Genomic DNA, 19242 nt, shown 5'->3' with positions numbered 1-19242 from the left:
GTATGTTACATGTGTGTACAAATCAGCCAAAATGAAACTCATTAATCTCTATAACTCATAAAAGAGTGAAAAAAATCTGTGTAGTTTGACATTATTCTTTTATTTTTGTGCTTATTAAAAAAAACTGTCTCCTTAAAGGAATCTGAAGAATTTAAACTGAAAATTGAAAAACAAGTAATATGCTCATTACAATTCAATGTTATTTATTGTCATGTCCACATGCTATTTAGAATCAACTTGGATACCACCAGCTGCCCATGTTCCACACTTTGAGAAACATGAGTGCTGAGGGGTGGGTGGGAGGCTTTGGAGTTAGTAAAACCTGAGTATGAATTCCACCTCTAGTATCTACTACAGGTTTGAACTTGGTGATGATGACTTGCCCCTTCCTTGCAGGGTGAGAATGACAGATGTATGAAAAAAGAAAACAAGACACCAGAGGCATTGCAGATGCTGCCGAGGTGCTGTGGGTAATTCTTGCTATGATGGAGTGCTTCTCCACCTGGCTCCACATCAGAATCACCTGTACACTTTAAAATAATACAGATGTGGCCAGGGATGTAGCTTAGTGGCTCCATGCCTGCCTCGCAAGCACAAGGTCTTGAGTTCCATCCCCGGTACCAATAAATAAATAAATAAGTAAATAATAAAATAATACAGATGTTCCAACCTCACCTTGGAGATCCTAACTCAAATAGGGCTAAAATAAAGTTTGCCCCCTTCCAGGTGACTTTACACTGTAGCCAGCATTTAAAAATTCCAGAGATTTAACCTTTTCCTCATCTTTTAAATTGATTTTTCAGATTAACTATGTGCCATAAGGTCAGAGAAGTTTTAATGGAGCATAAGGAATTTTGGAAAGGGAAAGTGCCCTGTAGAGCTCTGGACACTGGGTTAGGGGTAGGGGTAGGGTTAGCATTTATGTGTGCTGGGAGTGACATGAAATGGCTTGAACCCAATGCAGACGTGAGGGTTCTTCATTTCTCTGGACATTGGAAAAATCATTTTTTTTTTTGGTACCAGAGATCGAACTCAGGTCCTTGAGCTTGTGAGGCAGGCAATGGAACCACTGAGCTAAATCCCCAGCCCTGAAAAAATCATTTCTATTATTCCAAGAGAACAGTTTTGCTGACCATGGAGATATTATCTCTGATTTTCACAGGTAAGTTGCTGTTCAGTGCTCTTCCAGACATTGTGGTAATAAATAAATGACAAAGCCAAAAAGTCATTCTGACCTAGTAAGGTTTTCTTTAAAGCAAACATAAATGTAGGGCAAAAATCCTCTGGAGGGTTGGAACCAGCTGAAAAAATTTAAAAGGCAAACAATGTTATGGTGTTTTTTGGTTTTTGTTTTGTTTGCAGTACTGGGGACTGAACCCAGGGCCACTCTTCCACTGAGCTACATGTTTAGCCCTTTTTGAGACAGGGTCTTGCTAAATTGCCCAGGCTAGCCTCAAATTTTGATCCTCCTGCCTCAGTCTTCTGAGTAGCTGGGATTACAAGCATGTGCCACTATGCAAGGCAATGTCTTTGTTTTTGTATATGTCTTTGTATTTACATAGTACTTAGAATGTTTGATTCTTGTTGCACCTTTGATTTTAGTTTTTACATTGCTTATTCTGAAGCCTTACCATCTCTCTCTCAACAATGGCTATTGTTCCCTAATCTCAGTTGCAAGTGGGACAAGAATTTAGGTGAAAATAGTTATCCAAATGGTGCCCATTGGGAAAATAGCATTAACTCAGCCTTTTGAAAACTGTCAACAGGAGAACTCAGAGACCTGGCCTGATGCTTCAGAACCTGTGTGCAGGTGCAGGCAGAGGCAGCTGTGTGGGAGGTGTCATTTCTGGATCTCCTAATAAGATGCAAATCACCTCCTGAATTACTGAGGAGCTGGAAACAATGTCCTGGGTAAAAGCAGATAAAAAATGAATGAAAGAATCTCTTTGAAGACTGGAACGGCATTTTAAATGTCAGAGGATATGGGACACCAGATAGCAATGGTTTTACCAAAGTAATCTTGACTGGGTCTTTGATTCCCTGTGGCAGAGGACCCTGGGGCCCTCATCCCCAGCTCTGTCTCACTCCCTGGTTCTGGTTGTGCTGGCTGGTCAGTGCAGTGGAATCCGAACTCAACTTGGTGGCAGGGTGGTGGGGGAGTCAGAAGACCTGTGCATACATAGATCAGATTCTGGCACTTAGAGGTATTCGACCTTGGGTAAATCCCTTAACCTGTTTGGGCCACCACGTTTTATCTGTAAAATGAAAGGCACTGAACTGATATACTAGCAGTGCTGCAGATCACACCTGTTCCAGCCTGGAAATTTTGAGCTGCTCTCCTAGGAGTCACACTTCTTGGAGGCATCTGAGAGCAGCGAGGGAGGTGCCTGATGGGGGTCTGTTGCCTGGAGCCAAGGCGCAGGCAGGAAATGGGAGAGAGGCTCTTTAAAGTCCCAACTTTAGGGTGCTCTAAGTGCAAAGTAATAGCCACTTAACCTCTTGGGGCCTCATCTGTGAAATGGATATGAATGGCTTAGACCCTCAGTGTGTTCGAATTTAAAGGTTAATCAGAATACAAACCAAATGTGGTGGTGCACACCTATAATCCCAGCACTTGGGAGGCTGAAGCAGGAAGACTCCCATGAGTTCAAGGCCAGCCTGAACTACATAGTAAGAACTTGTCTCAAAACAACCTCTACCGCCCACAAAAAAAAAAAAAAAAACCCCAAAAAACATTCTGGCTTCAGAGGGGCAAGTTCTTTTTAAATATATCAGAATTTCATTCTAAAAGGAGTCATTCATACAAAGAGAAATGCTACATGAGGTGGGTTCATCTGAACCCCTTTTCAGGTCATTGGCTTTCTGATGGACTAAAATAGCTCATTATAATCCCACCTACCCAGCCTCTACCCAGCTGTGAGCAAAAACTGTAATGCACAGGTCAGTACTGCACAGCAGAACAAACACCCAGCCAGCTCCATAAATTCTAAGTATTGTACACATAGGGAGGGTAGTTATTAGTATGAACGTTGTGGTTTGGGGGAGATTACAGATACAAATGACTGGCAGGTGTGTGTTGTGTGGGGTGTGTGTGTGCAGACTGCTGATCAGAAATACAGTAGAAAAGAATGGGAATAATAGGCCCAAATGGAATCAGAGTTATGATTTCCCTTTTGCATTAATGAGACACAAAAATAAAATCAATTATTCAGGGTGAAAAATTCCATTATTGTAGTTCTTTTAATCTCTAAAAAGAGCCAAGAAAATAGTATCTGGGAGAAAAAAACATTAAATAGCAAGTAGTTCTGTTTGAATTACTTTTCTACCCTGTGCTGAATTTTAGAACAAAATTTCTTTCGTACGTTAAAAAATTCAATGTTGTCCCGACTATCCAGTAGACATTTAAAGATTTATAAAAAGAATGGGACATAAGCCTTCCAGTTCTTTATTCCAACCAAGAAGTTAGACTTCGTTTCTTCAGGGTCACACCAAACAATGAGATTTCTCTGCCTTGTTTTCTTACAATTGAGGCTAAAAACCATTATGGAAGCAATGCCTAAAATCATGACCTTGTGCCCTCCCTGTCCTGAGTCTCTATATTGGACTCAAGATCCTCAACAGATGAATGGCAGTAACTTATTTTCCCTTTAAATCCCCATTCTCTGAGTCACTTACCTGATCAACTTAGTTGTAAACACATTCTACTACGTCACCAAAAACGAGCCAAGCTTAACTAAAGAAAATACTTAAAGTCATGATCAGCATCTCTGAAAATGAGGCTCTCCTCTCCTGTGTCAGACAAGTGATTTAGGTCTTGAGAAAATTAATCATCATCTCCCCTCAGGCTTCTTTGTCTTGACTTTATTTTTATTTTTGGTACTGGGGATCTAACTCAGGACCTTGCGCTTCTGAGGCGGGTGCTGTGCTGCTGAGCTAAATCCCGGCCCGGTCCTGACTTTATATATGATGTACACGAGCCTCTCTGGCTACCAAGTTTGACCAGACTATAAGATAGTTCCACTGCAATTTAAAGTTTCCAAATGAAAATATTTCAGTTTATCGGTAGTCTTCAGCCCTTGACCCCTGAAGGAAACACAGTATTCTTCCAGAATCTTGGCTATCTTGGCTTAGTCAACTAAAATACTAACAACTGAAAACCTGGTAGCATTTATCTGACAATGGAGAGAAAATCATACTAACATGAGCTGTCTACTGGAACGATCTTGGAGATCAGTGATGGTGCTGGGAATCAGGCCACCAGCTCCAAAACGGTGTGAGGCCCTCGCTGACTTGGCGCCTTCCTACTTCTACCTCTTACCAGCCTTTCATCCTGCATGAGCCGGGGACCCAGCAGAGAGGGGTTAAGTGGGTTGAGGAGTTGGTCCAGCTGGGGGTCATTAGCAATCAAGCACCAGCATTAAAAAGCAGCAGGAGACTAAGGGTCTCTGACAGGCTTGGCTCCAGGCACCATCTGGAAGGAAAGAGGCTGTGGAAGCTGGACTGAAGAAACAAAAACAAAAATAAAAAGACTTCTTGGAAGCCTCTTCCTAGAGATACAGACATGAACAGTTATGTTATTTCCTACAGGAATCCATGAAATTTATTTTCAAAGTGGTCTAATTTTGAGAGTAGGGACAGCCAGCCACGTGTCCAGGTCATCTGGCTAGGATGGGCTAGTTATTGGCTGGGTTGAGACTAGCCTATGACCATATAAATACATGGCCAGGAAACTCCTATTTCTTTGATGGTGGTTAGTGATTGCAACTTACATGCTGAATAATGAGGTGGCTTGCATATTGTATCAACTAACACATCAACTGTATTCCACACAATGTAGTACAACCTAGGACTAAAAAGAAAAACGTGGCAGCTTTACCAAGGCTGCATCCAAGTTGATCACTTAAGATGTATATTTTTAACACAGTGAAAACTAAAACAAGCCTTGGATAGTTTCTAAGGTAATTCCACAGCAGTTTGTACAAGAAAGTGGTAATCAGAAGGGCTGTACTTGCATATACTTGGTCACTGGGTTGGTTTACATTATTGATTAAATTCCTTCTATCTTTCATTTTCCTTTATTTTGGGGCTTTTGAGTCCCTTCACCTCTCCCCCTTGTCTATAAATAAGAAAAAATATTTTAAAATAGTAATTTTTATTTCTTTTGATCATAGAGACTAAAGATGGCTTATAGTGTGAACTTTAAGATACACAAGGGGCCAGGGATTTAGCTCAGTGGTTTCGGTGCCTGCTGTGCAAGCACAAGGACCTGAGTTCGATCCCTCATACCAAAAAGAAAAAAACACTGCATAGCTAATTTAGACAAGCTTCTAATCTCTTACCTGAATCACTAATATAGTTGAATTCTAAGAAGAATATGGATTCCAGTTCATTGTTATGTGGTTTTAACACCAGTCTTAACTGTAACTTTTGTTTTGATAAAGCATCCAGTGTAAGGAAAAAAAGGTAGGATTGTATTTGTTTTTAGATGGGAAAATACTTTCCTAATATTGCTAACATTACCCTCATGAAGTTTTGGCAAGTTTCTAGATGCCTGGAATGGAGGAAGTCAACAAAGAAGGGTACAGACACTCAGACACAGTGACCCCAGGGTGGTAGAGTCAGGCAATCCTGGCTGCTGATCCAGGCTGGGGACAGCATTTGGAGGGGTACTGAAGGTGCATGGCAGACCTGCAGAAATGCAAGAGTCTGAATGTTGAACTTGGATTATTTTTAATCATCTTATCCTAAACTTTTGACAATTTACACCCACAATTGGCCAGCCTGTCAAAGAGAGCAGGTAATTAAAGGTTACACAGAACAGAGCCGTGCATGTCCCAGAGATGGAACGCTATCGGCATTAATGAGAAGCTCAGACAGATCCTGTCCTTGAAGTTCTGCACTTGGGCTCACTCTTGTTTTGATGGTTCTTATTGTTCTCACGGAAACTTTCAGTTTCTTTAGAGTATAAATATGGCTACATGAATATGACCTCTAAGTAATAGAAATGCAGCCTGATTAGAGTTATGGGGGTTCTGTATTTTTAAAATAAATTGTTTAATTAAAATATCCAAACTTGAAGATTCCTGGCCAATTTTGTATTATAACTTCATAAAATATTTTGTTTATTGAATTAGTATAGATAGTCATTGGTAAAGTAAACTTCTACGGTGGCTTTAGTGCCTTTAGTGACTGTAGGTTTAATGCAAATGAATATATGAACGTGTGTATTTGCTTGCATATTAATGGCATCAGAAACTGTTAACAAGGACTTAGCCTGAAGCTTTCAAAAGAAATACTGTTTTTACTATATTTCTTTTTGGTACTGTTGGAGGGTTTTGTTTTTTAGATATGTACATATGTTAATGTACATGATTATGATTTTTGTTGTGTGTGGTACTGAGGATTGAACCCAGGGCCTTGCACATGTTAAGCAAGTCCTCAACCACTGAGCTACATGTCCAGTACCACTATATATGATGTTTAAAAGCTACTCTTCTCAGCCCAAAAAATCATTTAAAAGTTTGTAGTGTTGAGGATTGAACCCAGGAATTGTGCATACTACATCACCAGCCATCCAAAATCATTTTTATTGGAGGTCGTGAATCGCTTGGAACATGCCAAATCGCCCCGGCAGCAATCCACTGGACCACGCCCCCCCCCCCCCCCCCCCGCTCCTCTGTACAGCCACCTGGTTCCACACTACAAAGACGCAGAGGGCACCGGACCACCAGACCACGGTACTGAGTCCCGCTGCTCCCAGCCCAGAGGGAGGGGCTTCTGGGCCGCTGTCCGACTGCTCCTGGTTCAGAGGAAGGGGCTTCCCAGCCACCATCCCTCCCACTGCTCCCAGCTCAGAAAAAGGGGCTCTGGACCACCATCCCTCCCACTGCTCCCGGCCCCTGTCCCACCTGTCCCAGCTCAGAGGAGGTGATCCTCACAGGTGCCAGCAGCACCCCCCCCAATCGAAATGAGAAAACATGTAAATAAGTCTCAAAACCAGACTTGCAGATCACCTACAGCAAAATCATTTTTATTAATTTCTTTTCAATTAAACACTGATTGAGGATTTTTGAAATAAAGACAGTGTGTAAGGACTAAGTTACCATTTGTAGCCTCCAGAATGTAGGGTAGGTTAGGAATAGAAACCTGAACAATTAACCACACTGCAACACTGGAAATTACTGATTGTCTGCACATTATTTAAGATTAAGCTTCCTTATACTGAAATAGTTGTTTTTCTTTTGAGAACTGTAGAAGTGAAGGAAGTGAGAATCAGATTGTCATTGTCAACAATTGTCAGTATTGACGGAAGTGTGGAACCAGTTTAAAGGTAGAAATATTAGGTAGCTGATTTTTAAAATTAAGACCAAGCTATAACCGCTCCAAGTTGTAAGACTACTTCCTGAGGGTCAGCTATATGCAAAGCAGGCACAGGATAAGGTTCAGCTCTTACATTCAAAGAGGCTTAAGTCTAAGAGGAGGGCAGTGAATAAGTAAAGGCAGAACATGGCGTGTGAAACATCCTTCCCAGGGCTGGGGATTTAGCTCAGCAGCACAGCGTCTGCCTGGCAAGCACAAGGTCCTGAGTTTGATCCCTGGTGCCCCCCCAAAAAAAGAAAAGAAAGAAAGAAAGAAAGAAAAAGAACTATCCTTTCCAGCCAGAGAATCAGTAACAGCGTTATATCAGAGGTGGTCTTTAAGGTGGAGCTAGGAGGTTCTGTGGAAGGTGGGAGACACAGGCAATTTGTAAGTCAAACACATGGCTGAGAAGGTGTCATATCAAGAGAGGCATCACACACTGGTCAAGGTTGTGCACACTTGTAGTCTCAGCTACTCGGCAACTTACTTGGGAGCGCAACTTACTTGGGAGCGGTTATCCTTGTCTTTCTCACATCTGTGACAACTTCTGTCTGAACTACCTTCTCAACATTATCTGTACAGCAAACCGTGGGAAGACAGAGATGTGTCTTCTTCAGTGCAGGGGACAGAGCTGTGTCCAGACTAGGGAATAAACCAAATGTCTCCCTCCAGGCTAAAGGTTGGGCCAGTTTGCCGGCAGCCCTTTATGTGATTGGGAGTTCCTAAGCTCAGAGTTCCTCTGGTATGACAAGAGCTCAGTCTACCTGCTTGTTTCCCATTTATCTCATGGCATCTGGGAACAAGGGAAACTAACATGAACATGAAGTCATGCTGCTTGATGCAACCTCAGGACAGACCTTGAGGTCAGAAGTACCCAGCTAAGCTGTGTCCAGATTCCTGACCACAGAAACTGAGACATAATAAATATTTGCTGTTTAAACAGCTAAGTTTTGGCATAACTTGCAAGAAGCAGTAGCTAATGAAAACACCCATGATGCCTCTCCCTACCCACCTTATCTATGCTGACTTCCTTGCTTGTCTTGTTTTGCAGTACCAGGGATGGAATTCAGGACCTTGTGCTTACAAGGCAGGTGCGGTGCCATCGAGCTAAATCCCCAGCCCTGCTGCTTCTTGCGTATAGCAGCTTTGTTCCCAGCTCAGGACCTTTGCACTATTTCTTCCTCATAGGAAGTTTTTCCTTCAGGTATCTTTGTGCCTCTAGCACATTCTATCCCACATTCTTGATTTGTGCTTTATTTTTTCACATTCCAATCAATATACAAGTTATTTTGTTTCTTGTCTTTCTTCCTCCACTGTTGACTCCATGAGGGCAGTGGTCACAGCTTTCCCCTGGTGCCTGGCACATTGTAAGCACTGAGTAAACATGTGTGGAGGAGGGAGCTACTCCATCAAGGAGCTTGGCTGTGAAGAGCAGAGACAGGAGCAGTAGGTGAAGGAAGGGCTTGTGTTGGAGGGAGCCTTGTAAAGATACGAGAGACCAGAACACTGCTTCTCTGAGAGCCAGGAGCTAGGAAGAGGCAATGATGATGGAGTGGTGGCCTTGAGGCTGCAGGAGAGAATGTAATAGGGAGACTGCTCCTTAAAGGGTGGGCTGTGGGCAAAGCATTATCTGTAAGCCTGTTAGGAATACAGACCTTCTGGGTCAGAATCTGCATATGAAGAATTCCTATTTTGGTACCAGGGATCGAACTCAGGACCTTGAGCTTGCAAGGCAGGTAGGGGAACCACTGAGCTAAATCCCGGCCCTAGAATCTGCATATGAAGAGGCCAGATGGTTTGCAAAGACTTTCAAATTTGAGATACTCTGGTCTAGAGCCCAGAGAAGAGGAGTGAGTGTGGTGAGAGGAGGGAGTCCAGCTCCTCTGGGAAATCAGAGTGGCAGCTCAGGATGGGTGCGGTGCCCTTATCATTTGGAAATCTTTGTGAGGAACCACCAGAGCTCCTACCTCGAGGCCAATCTTCACTCCGCGTCTAGGAATGCAGATGGTCTGCTGATCTGGATAAAGAGCACCATGGAAATGGCTGCTGTGTACTGAGTGGCTTGCCCTGTGTCAGGTGGGGGCCAAGTGCCTTGTAGAAGTGACCTCATTCAATACTCTAACACCCTTACAAGTTGAGAATAGTTGTCCTCATTTCGCAGAGAGGATAAGTCACATACTCAGGTTTACTCAACTAAGTAGCAGAAAGGAGAGGCCAGGGTTCATTTGGCACCAAAGCTCATGCCTTTTTTGTTGTGACCTATTGCTTCCCCTACATGGCAGGGATGGAATAAGCAGGAGAGGAAGAGGATTAAAGAGGACAAAGAAGCCTGGAAGAGATGCAGGCAGGGATGCGATGGGGCTGGAACAAATTGCTGGGAGAGCACTGCAGGCCCACCTGGGCCAGTGCAGGTAGCTGTTCTGCTGGTGAGTGGTGTCCATCTGCACTGATGGACTTCTCAGCAGGAACCTGGCTGTTAAGGCAAAGGAAGAAGAATTAACTTGGAGTTTGGTGCTCTGCCCAATGGCCGGAAGTGAGAAGCAGATCAGGGCTGGGGCCTAACTGAACAAAAGACTGGGTGCAACTGGTCAAAGTCGTAAAAACCCACAGCACATGCACAGAACACAGGGTCCAAGGTGATTCTAGGGCTTCTGAGCACTGTACATGGAGCCAATTAGAAAGCAGTATTTGCAATCCCTCATTTGAATCTGGCACTGTTTGCAGGGCTAAACAGAAAAGTACTCTTTCCAATTCTTCATTTACATCTGGTGGGAAGCCATGTGGGTCTTTTGATAGGGCAGTTTACACCTGGTGCCAGGCCAAGTGAGTTCTTGATAGAACAACTGTCCCAATACCTCATTTGCATGAGGGAGAAGCCAAGCCAGGAATTTCAAATACAAAGACCCTTTTCTCTTATCCTTGGGACAGCTCTGAGTCTGTTCATTACCATGCTCTTGTAGAGTGTCCTTTCTCGCCTGCAATAAATGTATGCCCTTGCACCTTTTCTGTGTGTCTTGTCCAATCCCCCAGGGGCCCACCCTCCAGCAACAGACAGACTGATGTGTTTGTCAGAGCTGAAAGTATCCAGGTGAAGTCCGTCTGTGCCCATGTGAATGCTGACAGGAGGCTGGCTTTGGAGCTGCAGGAAAGTAACGGCAGGGTGAGGTTCATAGAGATAACCTGGGGCTGTGCCTAGACCAGCTCCTGAGAGCTGGAAGGCAGTTTGGTGGTGACTGAAAGGTCCAGGTGGACTGAAGGTGGGTCAACTGTGGCCATTTCTTCTTCCCCATTACCAGCGTCACCCGCTCTGTCAGGCCTTCATCCCCACTACTCTGCATGGGGCTCTTCCCTTCCCCAGGCCACCTCCCTTCTGAGGCACCTACCCATGGGGCACAATCCCTAGAAAGACAGAGTGCGAGTTGTCTGCAAAGAGAAAAGAAAAGCACCTACCTGCCTTGTGCTCTGCGGTACCCAAGAAGTCCCAAAGGAAGACCCAAGGACTGTGGGGTTTCGCAAGGCCTGGAGCTTGTCTCGCACGTATGGCCTCTTGCTCCCTGAACCTGCCCCAAGGTTAGCTAAGGTGGGCTGAACTCTGTGGTATCTAAGGTCATCATTCCCTTCTCAGCTCGCTTCATGGCTGCGTGCGGTCAGCATGTCTGACTTTTTCTTAGTCATTTTGCCTGTTGCTGGGACAGAATATCTGACACCCACAACTTAGAGGAGGAGAGGTTTCTTTGGGCTCAAGTTTCCAGTCCATGGTTGGCTGGCTCCAAGGCAAAGTGGAAGGGCTTGGGAGGAGGACAGCTGCTCGCCCCACTGCCAAATGTAACTTTAGGGTTAGATTTTTTTTTTTCTTTTAGGGATAAGCAACTTCTCCAAACTTCTTCCTGCTGAACAAATAACCAATACTCCCTCCTCTCCTCAGCCCCAAATCAGGGTCAGAATATGCAGATGCCAGCAGCCCCTGTAGGCTGGAGCCTGGTTTCCTTTTAACTAGGAAAAGGAGGATGAGCGGAAGATGACTGGAAGTGATAAGGCTAGTGTGGAGATCTGCACTCTCTGCTCTCCCTCCTCTGGGTCAGCCGTGAGCAAGTGAAGCTAAGCATACAAGCCAAGCGGCTGAGTGGCCCTAACACCAAGGCAACCAGAAGCAGGGAGCAAAGAGAGGGTTCTGGGAGAGAGATATGCCCTTTCCTATCCCATCCCTGTGACCCACCCCTTTGACCAGGCCCCACCTCCAACAGTACACTCAGCTCTGAACTCTTCAGAGGATTAATTCACTAATGAGTAATTCCATAATCCCAATGATCAATCACCTTCCAAAAGCCCCATCTTTAAACACACAAGCCTTTTGGGGGACATTCTAGATCTAAACCACAACGGACACCTTTTCTCCCAGATGGAGAAACCTGTCCCAGTTGTTCTGCTGATTCTACTCAGGGCCTCCTCTGCATCCAGGCCTTGTTCTCCACACAGGAGGTGTGGCCACAAGCAAAGATTTCTGCCTTTAAGGAGATTATAACAAGGGGGGAAGATACCATTAGCAATAGGGTAATGGATAAGTGCAGTATTTCCCAAGTTAGAAAGCAATAAAGATTTTTTTTGTAAAAAGAAAATAAATAGTAGGACAAATCATAATACTAGCTCTACTGCCAATAAGGTCCAAAGTGCTGTCACTGCTGCATTTCCTTTCAAGGGCTGATAATACAACACAATCCCTGCCTGCAAATGCACCCCATGGATGGCCCTTACACCACTGGGCTGGGCCTGGCCAGTCCTGTGCTCTTCCCTGGGTTCATGGGAGCTCGAGCAAAGCAGGGAGCAGGTGACAGGCTGATGCATTGCTTCATGGTGATTGGTGCACATGCAGCTTTGTAAGGAGGGGTGGCTTCCTCTGGGTCCCTCTCATCCTCTGGGATGCCAAGGGACAGTGTGACCAGCAGCCTCTGCTGCTTTATGGGTAAAATCCTGTGTCTCTGAGAGCTGGCCTGGATACTATGATGATAAAAACAACATTTCAAGACTTTTTAAGATTCTTGGGCCAAGGGGGTAAGGAGATTCAAAAATTGATTTATGAAATTTGTACATTTGGATGGAAGTCCACACAGGAGAGAAAACCCTGCTTCAGTTTGCACATTCTCTGTAGCATGGCAAAATAAATCCGTAAGCCTCTGCTTAAAGCTACAGGGAGGGAGGACTTGACATCCCATGAACAAGCAGTGGTATATGGAGATGAACTCTGCTATGCCCATGTTTGCTATTTTCAAAGATTTATGTAATGTTATTGCTAGTCTGTCTTGCATGCTGTCTTTTATTTCTTTTATTGAACACAGCAGTAAAAGGCTTTTGAGTTCTCTTGTCTTGTCCTCTCCCATTCTGAAGAATGTGGCCTTTAAGGAAAAAATACTGAACTACTCCTGATCCCACTACCAATCTGTAAAATTCCCAGAGGTCCCCTGTTCCCAACACTCTCATTCTGTGTAAATTTTTAAAGACAGATTTCCTGTGAAGTTTAGCTGCATTAAGCATTATTCTACGGGGATACTGTTGGGGATTTCATTTTGCTAAATGACTCTGGACCTTTCCCTTTAAAAAAATAAATGCATGACAAAGCCTAATCATTTAAGACATAACCACTTGTTGATAAAATTCCTTTTTTGGTACTGGAGATCGAACTCAGGACCTTTCGCTTGTGAGGCAGGCACAGTGCCACTGAGCTAAATCCCCAGCCTTGTTGATAGAATTTTTATTGAAACAAGTTACTCTAAATCCCCAGCCTTGTTGATAGAATTTTTATTGAAACAAGTTACTCCAATCATGGGTTAAATATACTGCTTCTATGTGAGTTATGTAAGTAATTTTGAGGCAGAGCGTTTTTAATCAGCCGAATCTCTGCTTCATAAGAATGTAGGTGGTACCCTTCCAGTTGCCCAGAGGGCTGGCCTGCCAATTCTATCCATCCAGAACACGTTTGTTTGTAGTCCTGATGAATTTGCCACACTGTTAGCTGGACTTAATCTGCGACCTTACATGGCAGTTACCAAAGCACAAACCACACTTGTCCGGACTCCCCCACAAGGCTAAGGGGCTCAGTGACATCTTGGACCTCCCAGATCCATGGCTACTTGGTTCAGAGACTGGTTTCTTTTCTGTGATAATATAGCTTTGGAAAGTACATTTTCAGCTTTATTTCCATGTACTGAGAAATATAAACTAGCTCCATGTTATAGTAGTTTAGATCAAGAATGACCCCCCTCCAATATGTTATTGTTTCGATCTAAAATGGACGCCAAAGCCTCACATGTTTGAACGCTGAGTGAATCATGGGGGGCGCTATAGCTGACTTGCCGTTAGGAAGAAGGTAGAGGCCATTCACTGCGAGCATGACCTGTAAGTCTCCTCCCTGGATCCTCCCTTCACTCTCTGCTTCCTAGCTGTCATGACCTGAGCAGCTCTCCTCTGCCAGACCCTTCTGCTGTGCCTTCCTGCCACCTATGACACGAACCAAAATAAACCTCTTCTCTTTTAAGTTTCAAGTGTTGGGTATTGTGCCTCAATGAGGAGAAAGTGACTAACGTACTCCACACTATATAATTTGCTCATTAATATTTCAGAACAGAATACGCAATTCAGATTTTATCCACTACTCAAATGCACAATCCTCCAGACTGCTGAGTTTTGAAACTGTTTAAAAATAGAAAAGTAGCATTTCAAAAATTCTCAACTGATAAAAAATACTGTACCCTGTTTATTTTTCTTAGGTATGGCTTAGTAATAGCAAGTAAAAAGATATAGAGCACATATACACTCCATGAAGAAAATTTGGTGGGAAGTAGGAAGAAAGCTCTTTTGAATTATTTCAGAGTGCTACAATAGCTGGGGAAAGGAATGCAAATAGCTATCTCACTTCTGCAACTCAAGACCACAGAGAGTTTTCATTTAGGGAGAACTTGATAAAAATTAGGTGACACCCATCTGATAGAAGGTATTAATTTTGTCAACCAGTTAGATTTGCTATACAAACAGAGATCATTGTCTCAGCCTCCCTTTCTGTGAATTAACCACATTCAGCAATTCAGCATCATGAATACAACAGAAATAAAAATTCTTGAAGTAGATGTTGGTTGCTTTGGCCTATCATCTCTGCCCTTGTACTGGGGGTAAGAGAGTCTCCTCAGCCCAGCATGGTGGCTCACTACTGTAATCCTAGCATTGAGGGAGGCTGAGGCAGGAGGATTGCAAGTTCCAGTCCACCTGGGCAACTGAGTGAGACCCTGTCTCAAAAAAAAAAAAAAAATGTTTAAATGGCTGGGGATGCAGCTCAGTGGTCAAGCATCCCTGGGTCCAATGAGAGAGAGAGAGGGAGGGGGGGGGGGAGAGCATGAATGAATACTAATATGAATGCCTGCTTTCCTGTAAGTTGTAGGTACCCATCCCAGGCATCTTGGAATGGCTAATCCTGTTCCTCTCACTCCCCTCTGATCAGTCTGGGCCAGGCCTGGCCCAACAGAGTCACCTTTCTTCACTCACAGTTCTTAGCTCAGGGGTGGGCACAGGACGCAGGCAGGGGTGGGGTCCCACAGGAGACTGGAGATACGACACTGGAAGGGGACAACCCTTTGTAATGTGGGATAGGATGTGTGGGATAGGCTCAGGGCTGGCAGTGGCTACTTTACAGTGGTCACAATGTCAGTTGCTGGAGTAAGCAGCACTGAGTGACCAGGAAAAAGAGACAGCTACCTCAAGATATTGTTTGTTTCCCCAAATTGCAATTTGAACTCTGCTAGCTCAAGGTGGATTTCTAGTTCTTGAATCTAAATAATTAACTTGCATGGTCACTGTCCTTCTTGCTAATTTCAGTAATGACAGTCCCCACCTGTACAGAGTATGGGGCACACAGTGTGGGGCACCCTAGCCACCTCTGCCAGCAATGCCTAAGCATCTGGGATGGGGCCAGTCTATCAGGTATTAGGTCATTATGTCCTTTTGAGCCACTAGCTTATTAGCTAATACATGGAGGTTCTTGAAGAAATAACTGCTTGTATGGTTGTGTGTGTGTGTGTGTGTGTGCACATATGTACGAAGCATTTCATTATTTCAACATTAGCCAGAGGTGAAACAAGCTAAGTGTGCCAGGTTCACTTGTGAGGTGTCCACTCCTCATTCATGAAGTCAATAGTGGCACTGGCATTTGTGAGGAAGCATGAGCCAGGAGCTCGGTGAGCAAGTGGGTGATTTCCCACCTACATCAGAGGAAACATGAAAGAGCAACTCTTAATTACAACCAAATATTAGCTCTGGCCCCTGGGAACTCATCATCCCATCTCAAGGTCTATATTTATGAAAATTTAAGCAATGTCTTAAAACATGTTAATTTGTTCTTTGTTTATTTCTTTCCCTGACAGATTAATTTATTCCAAGGGACTTCGGTTCTCAAGCGCTAATATATTGATTGGGCCCATGTACGACATAGCTAACAGCCTGGGGAGGAGATTTCGTTGGAAAACAAAAGTCTTTCTTGTAATTTTCCTTAGGTAATTAACTTTTTATTATGGGCCCTGGAATGCATCCAGTTTTCTCTGGATTTGCATCTCTGACTTTTAGATCAATGGTTAATTTCATGAGAGGCCGAGAGCTGAAACGCATGCCCGCACACGGGCGTGTGCACACACACACATGCACACATGTGCTCTTAGGGCTTGAATGAGCCAGGTGGAGTGCACCGGGACCATGAGGAGAGTTATGTGATTTTTTTTACCTACTGGGTTATGTCTTTCCAAGAGCTTCTATGTTAAGGACAATATTTAGACAGTAATAAGAATCTGAGGCACTAGTTCTGGAGAAGCAAAGGAGAGAGTTGGAAAATTCTGTTTATCATTGATGGAATATCTCCTGGTGGCTTTTGGGTCCTTCAGTCTTGAAGAGTGCCATTGTTGAGTCAAAGTAAAGCTTACAAAGTGCCATGTTTTTAATGTCTATTAATTGATCCTCAGTTGTTTTTGTAGCTTATAACTGTTATCAAGAAGTCTATGGCATTTGCACAATTATAAATACTGTATCTTGTGGAAAGAGAAAGAACAATAGTGAAATTATCCCAGAACCCATATGTTCCCAACCCTAATGTCTGTGACTAGTATCTTTTTTTCCGGTACCAGGGATTGAGCTCGGGACCTTGTACTTGCAAGGAAGGCACGGTGCCATTGAGCTACATCTTCAGTCCTTGTGACTAGTATTTTCATTGTAAGATTAACTTAGTGGAGGGGCCAGGGATTTAGCTCAGTGGTTCCATCGCCTGCTGTGCAAGCACAAGGACCCAAGTTCAATCCTCGGTACCCCAAAAAACAAACAAACAAACAAAAAGATTAACTTAGTGGAATAGAGATCACCTAAAATATTCTTCTCCCCAAATTTCAGGCAACTTCTTAAGGATCCTTGGATTTTGTCAGTAGGTAGCTTTGGAAGTATGCCAGTTCAAATCAGAACATCAAAAGTCAATGACCTCTAAAGATATTACTTGCCCTTCACAAATCTTTTAAATCAGCAAAGTAAATTTTGTTGCTTTTTATTTTTTTCTTAAATTCTTTCATTGGTACATTTTAGGTATACAATACATTTACATTTATCATTGGGTGCTTGTACCTGTACATGATGTATCTTGGTTATTTTTTCCCCATTACCTGTGCGCCCTTCACCTGCTCCACCCTTCCCTATTTACAAAGACTTTGTTTCCATTTTTTTCTCATAATTCTTCCTTTCCCTTCTTTCCTTTCCCCTTCCCCTCCCACTTCCCCTACCCCTTTGGACCTTTTCTTCCTATTTCAAATTATCAATTATTCATTTTAATCATTTTCATCCTTATTTACACTTTTAATTTCTCACACTAGAGAAACTATTCGGTATGTACACATGTGTGTCCTATTTATTTCACTTAAGAGTATGGCCTAAAAATATGGAACGCTTCACAAATTTGCATGTCATCCTTGCTCAGGGGCCATGCTAATCTCTGTATCGTTCCAATTTTAGTGTATGTGCTGCCAAAGGGAGCACTTTGTTGCTTTTTAGAGTTCTTGATTTCTTTGTTTCTTTAGCTAAGTACCAGTCAGAACATCATGTAGATATTTTTACAATATAATATTGTGTTTATGTGGTGTGAGCTAGTTCTATTTACTGCTAGGACACAAACCTGAAATGTGCATAGCCAGCGGCACATGAAAAGCAGCAGCCGCTCAGGGTGACTGTAGCGGCCTGTGTTCCTTTTACACTATATATTTCTGCTCCTACTCACAAAGTGCCTCTCACGGCATATTCATATTCCAATGTGCTGAACTCAGGAGTGAGTGGTTGTGTGATTTCTTCTGGCCAGTGAGATGCAGCCTGCACAGGTGTGTGTGTTTCTAAGTAGAAATGAGAGTAAGATTTGCCAAGTCTCTGCCATAACACTTGGTGAGGGTCTGGGTGAAAACTGCTCCATGAGGCTGGGTCCTGGAGTGAAGATCCTAGAGCAGAACCATAGCTGCACCAGGAAGTGTAGTAGGAGGGAGTTGTAGAGTGCTGAGTGGTGGGGATGATTTGTCTTCCCTCATAATCTAATCTATTCTGCTTGATACAGTAGCTTAAACTAAATATGCATACTTTGTTTACTTATTAGTTTTCACCTTAGAAATTATCATTTGATAGGAACAAACTAATAACAATAATTCCATCTCATTTATAATTGAGAAAAATATAAATTTCTACTTATGAGTGCTTTCCCTACCAAACTGTAATGACTTTCATCTATGAAATATGGAGATATCTGCCATCTTAGTTTATGCCATAGGAATAATGAAGACAGGAAAAAATATATATAAATGTTTTAAGACATTTAGAAAAATAATCCTTTAGGGCCAGGGATTTAGCTCAGTGGCACTGCATCTGCCTCAAAAGCAGAAGGTCCTGAGTTCAATCCCCCATACCATACACACTCAAAAAATAATAGTAATCCTTTAGAATAAAGACAACATATGGGCTATTAAGTGGCTTATATAGCAAGTGCAACGTTTTATTTACTCTTGGATAATATGTTATTAGATTTCTTCCAAAAAATTTCCTAAAGGTGCTTTCTTTCACTCTTTATATTCCATGATCAATTAATATTTTCAATTTCAGACAATACAATTACTTTTATTTGGGTGGAAACTTCTCCTTGGCCTGAATCATGAATTTGGGCAAAGTCACCAAGGACTACTACTTGTTAGGAAGGTGTGTCTCGGGGACAGGGAGGTGGAGATGTTAAGGCAAAGACATAGACTAACATTTGATTATGAAGGTTTGGATGTCATTCTTAAAGATTGTGTCTTTCATCTTATGGGCCCTGGGGAGTTGAGAATTCTGATCAGAAGAATGAGATATAAAAATTGGCAGTGGCATGCAGAGTAAGGGAAGAGGGATAGAAGGAAGAGAACCAAAAAGGAAATTATAGTGGTCCAGACTGAGGTGGAATTAGAACAGCAGAAACAGAGTGGATTTAACCTTTTTTCTGCCCTAGTACCCTTGAGCAGTAAGACAAATCCCATTAATTAGAAATGATATACTTTGTATTCCAAATTTTATTATAAAAGCAGCAGAAAATCCAAAGTAAAAGGCTAAGCCATTAAATATAAACAAAGAAGGGATTGTGTTCAGAATTCCCTACCGAGTACATTCATCTGGCTGTTCCCATACTCCATCAGTGCCTTCAGGGAGATATCACTGTGGTAAACTGGCCAGGGAGCCCTCCAAGGAGAGAAAGTAATCGATGATGATGCTGCACTGATGACATTAGTACCGTGTGAGGTAAAGTCTACATTGTTTAGTGATAAATACTTCAAGAATACTTAAATCTAAATATTGAAAACAATTTAA

At 43.0% G+C, this 19242-nt stretch overlaps 1 protein-coding gene and 1 non-coding gene across 2 annotated transcripts in view; both read right to left on the bottom strand.

Annotated features, from left to right (window-relative positions):
* Window positions 1-19242, bottom strand: part of Myo3b (myosin IIIB) — a 405667-nt gene that overhangs the window by 18929 nt on the left and 367496 nt on the right. The window lies entirely within an intron of this gene.
* On the bottom strand, window positions 17303-17406 carry LOC147829954 (U6 spliceosomal RNA). The gene has a single exon (XR_015447505.1). It is a non-coding gene; the product is annotated as a U6 spliceosomal RNA (small nuclear RNA).

Source organism: Heterocephalus glaber, unplaced genomic scaffold (assembly GCF_053883595.1).
Source record: "Heterocephalus glaber isolate CG9 unplaced genomic scaffold, H.glaber_assembly_v1.0 deba00000347, whole genome shotgun sequence".
Lineage (NCBI taxonomy): Eukaryota > Metazoa > Chordata > Mammalia > Rodentia > Bathyergidae > Heterocephalus > Heterocephalus glaber.
This window is presented reverse-complemented; position numbering and strand designations above follow the sequence as displayed.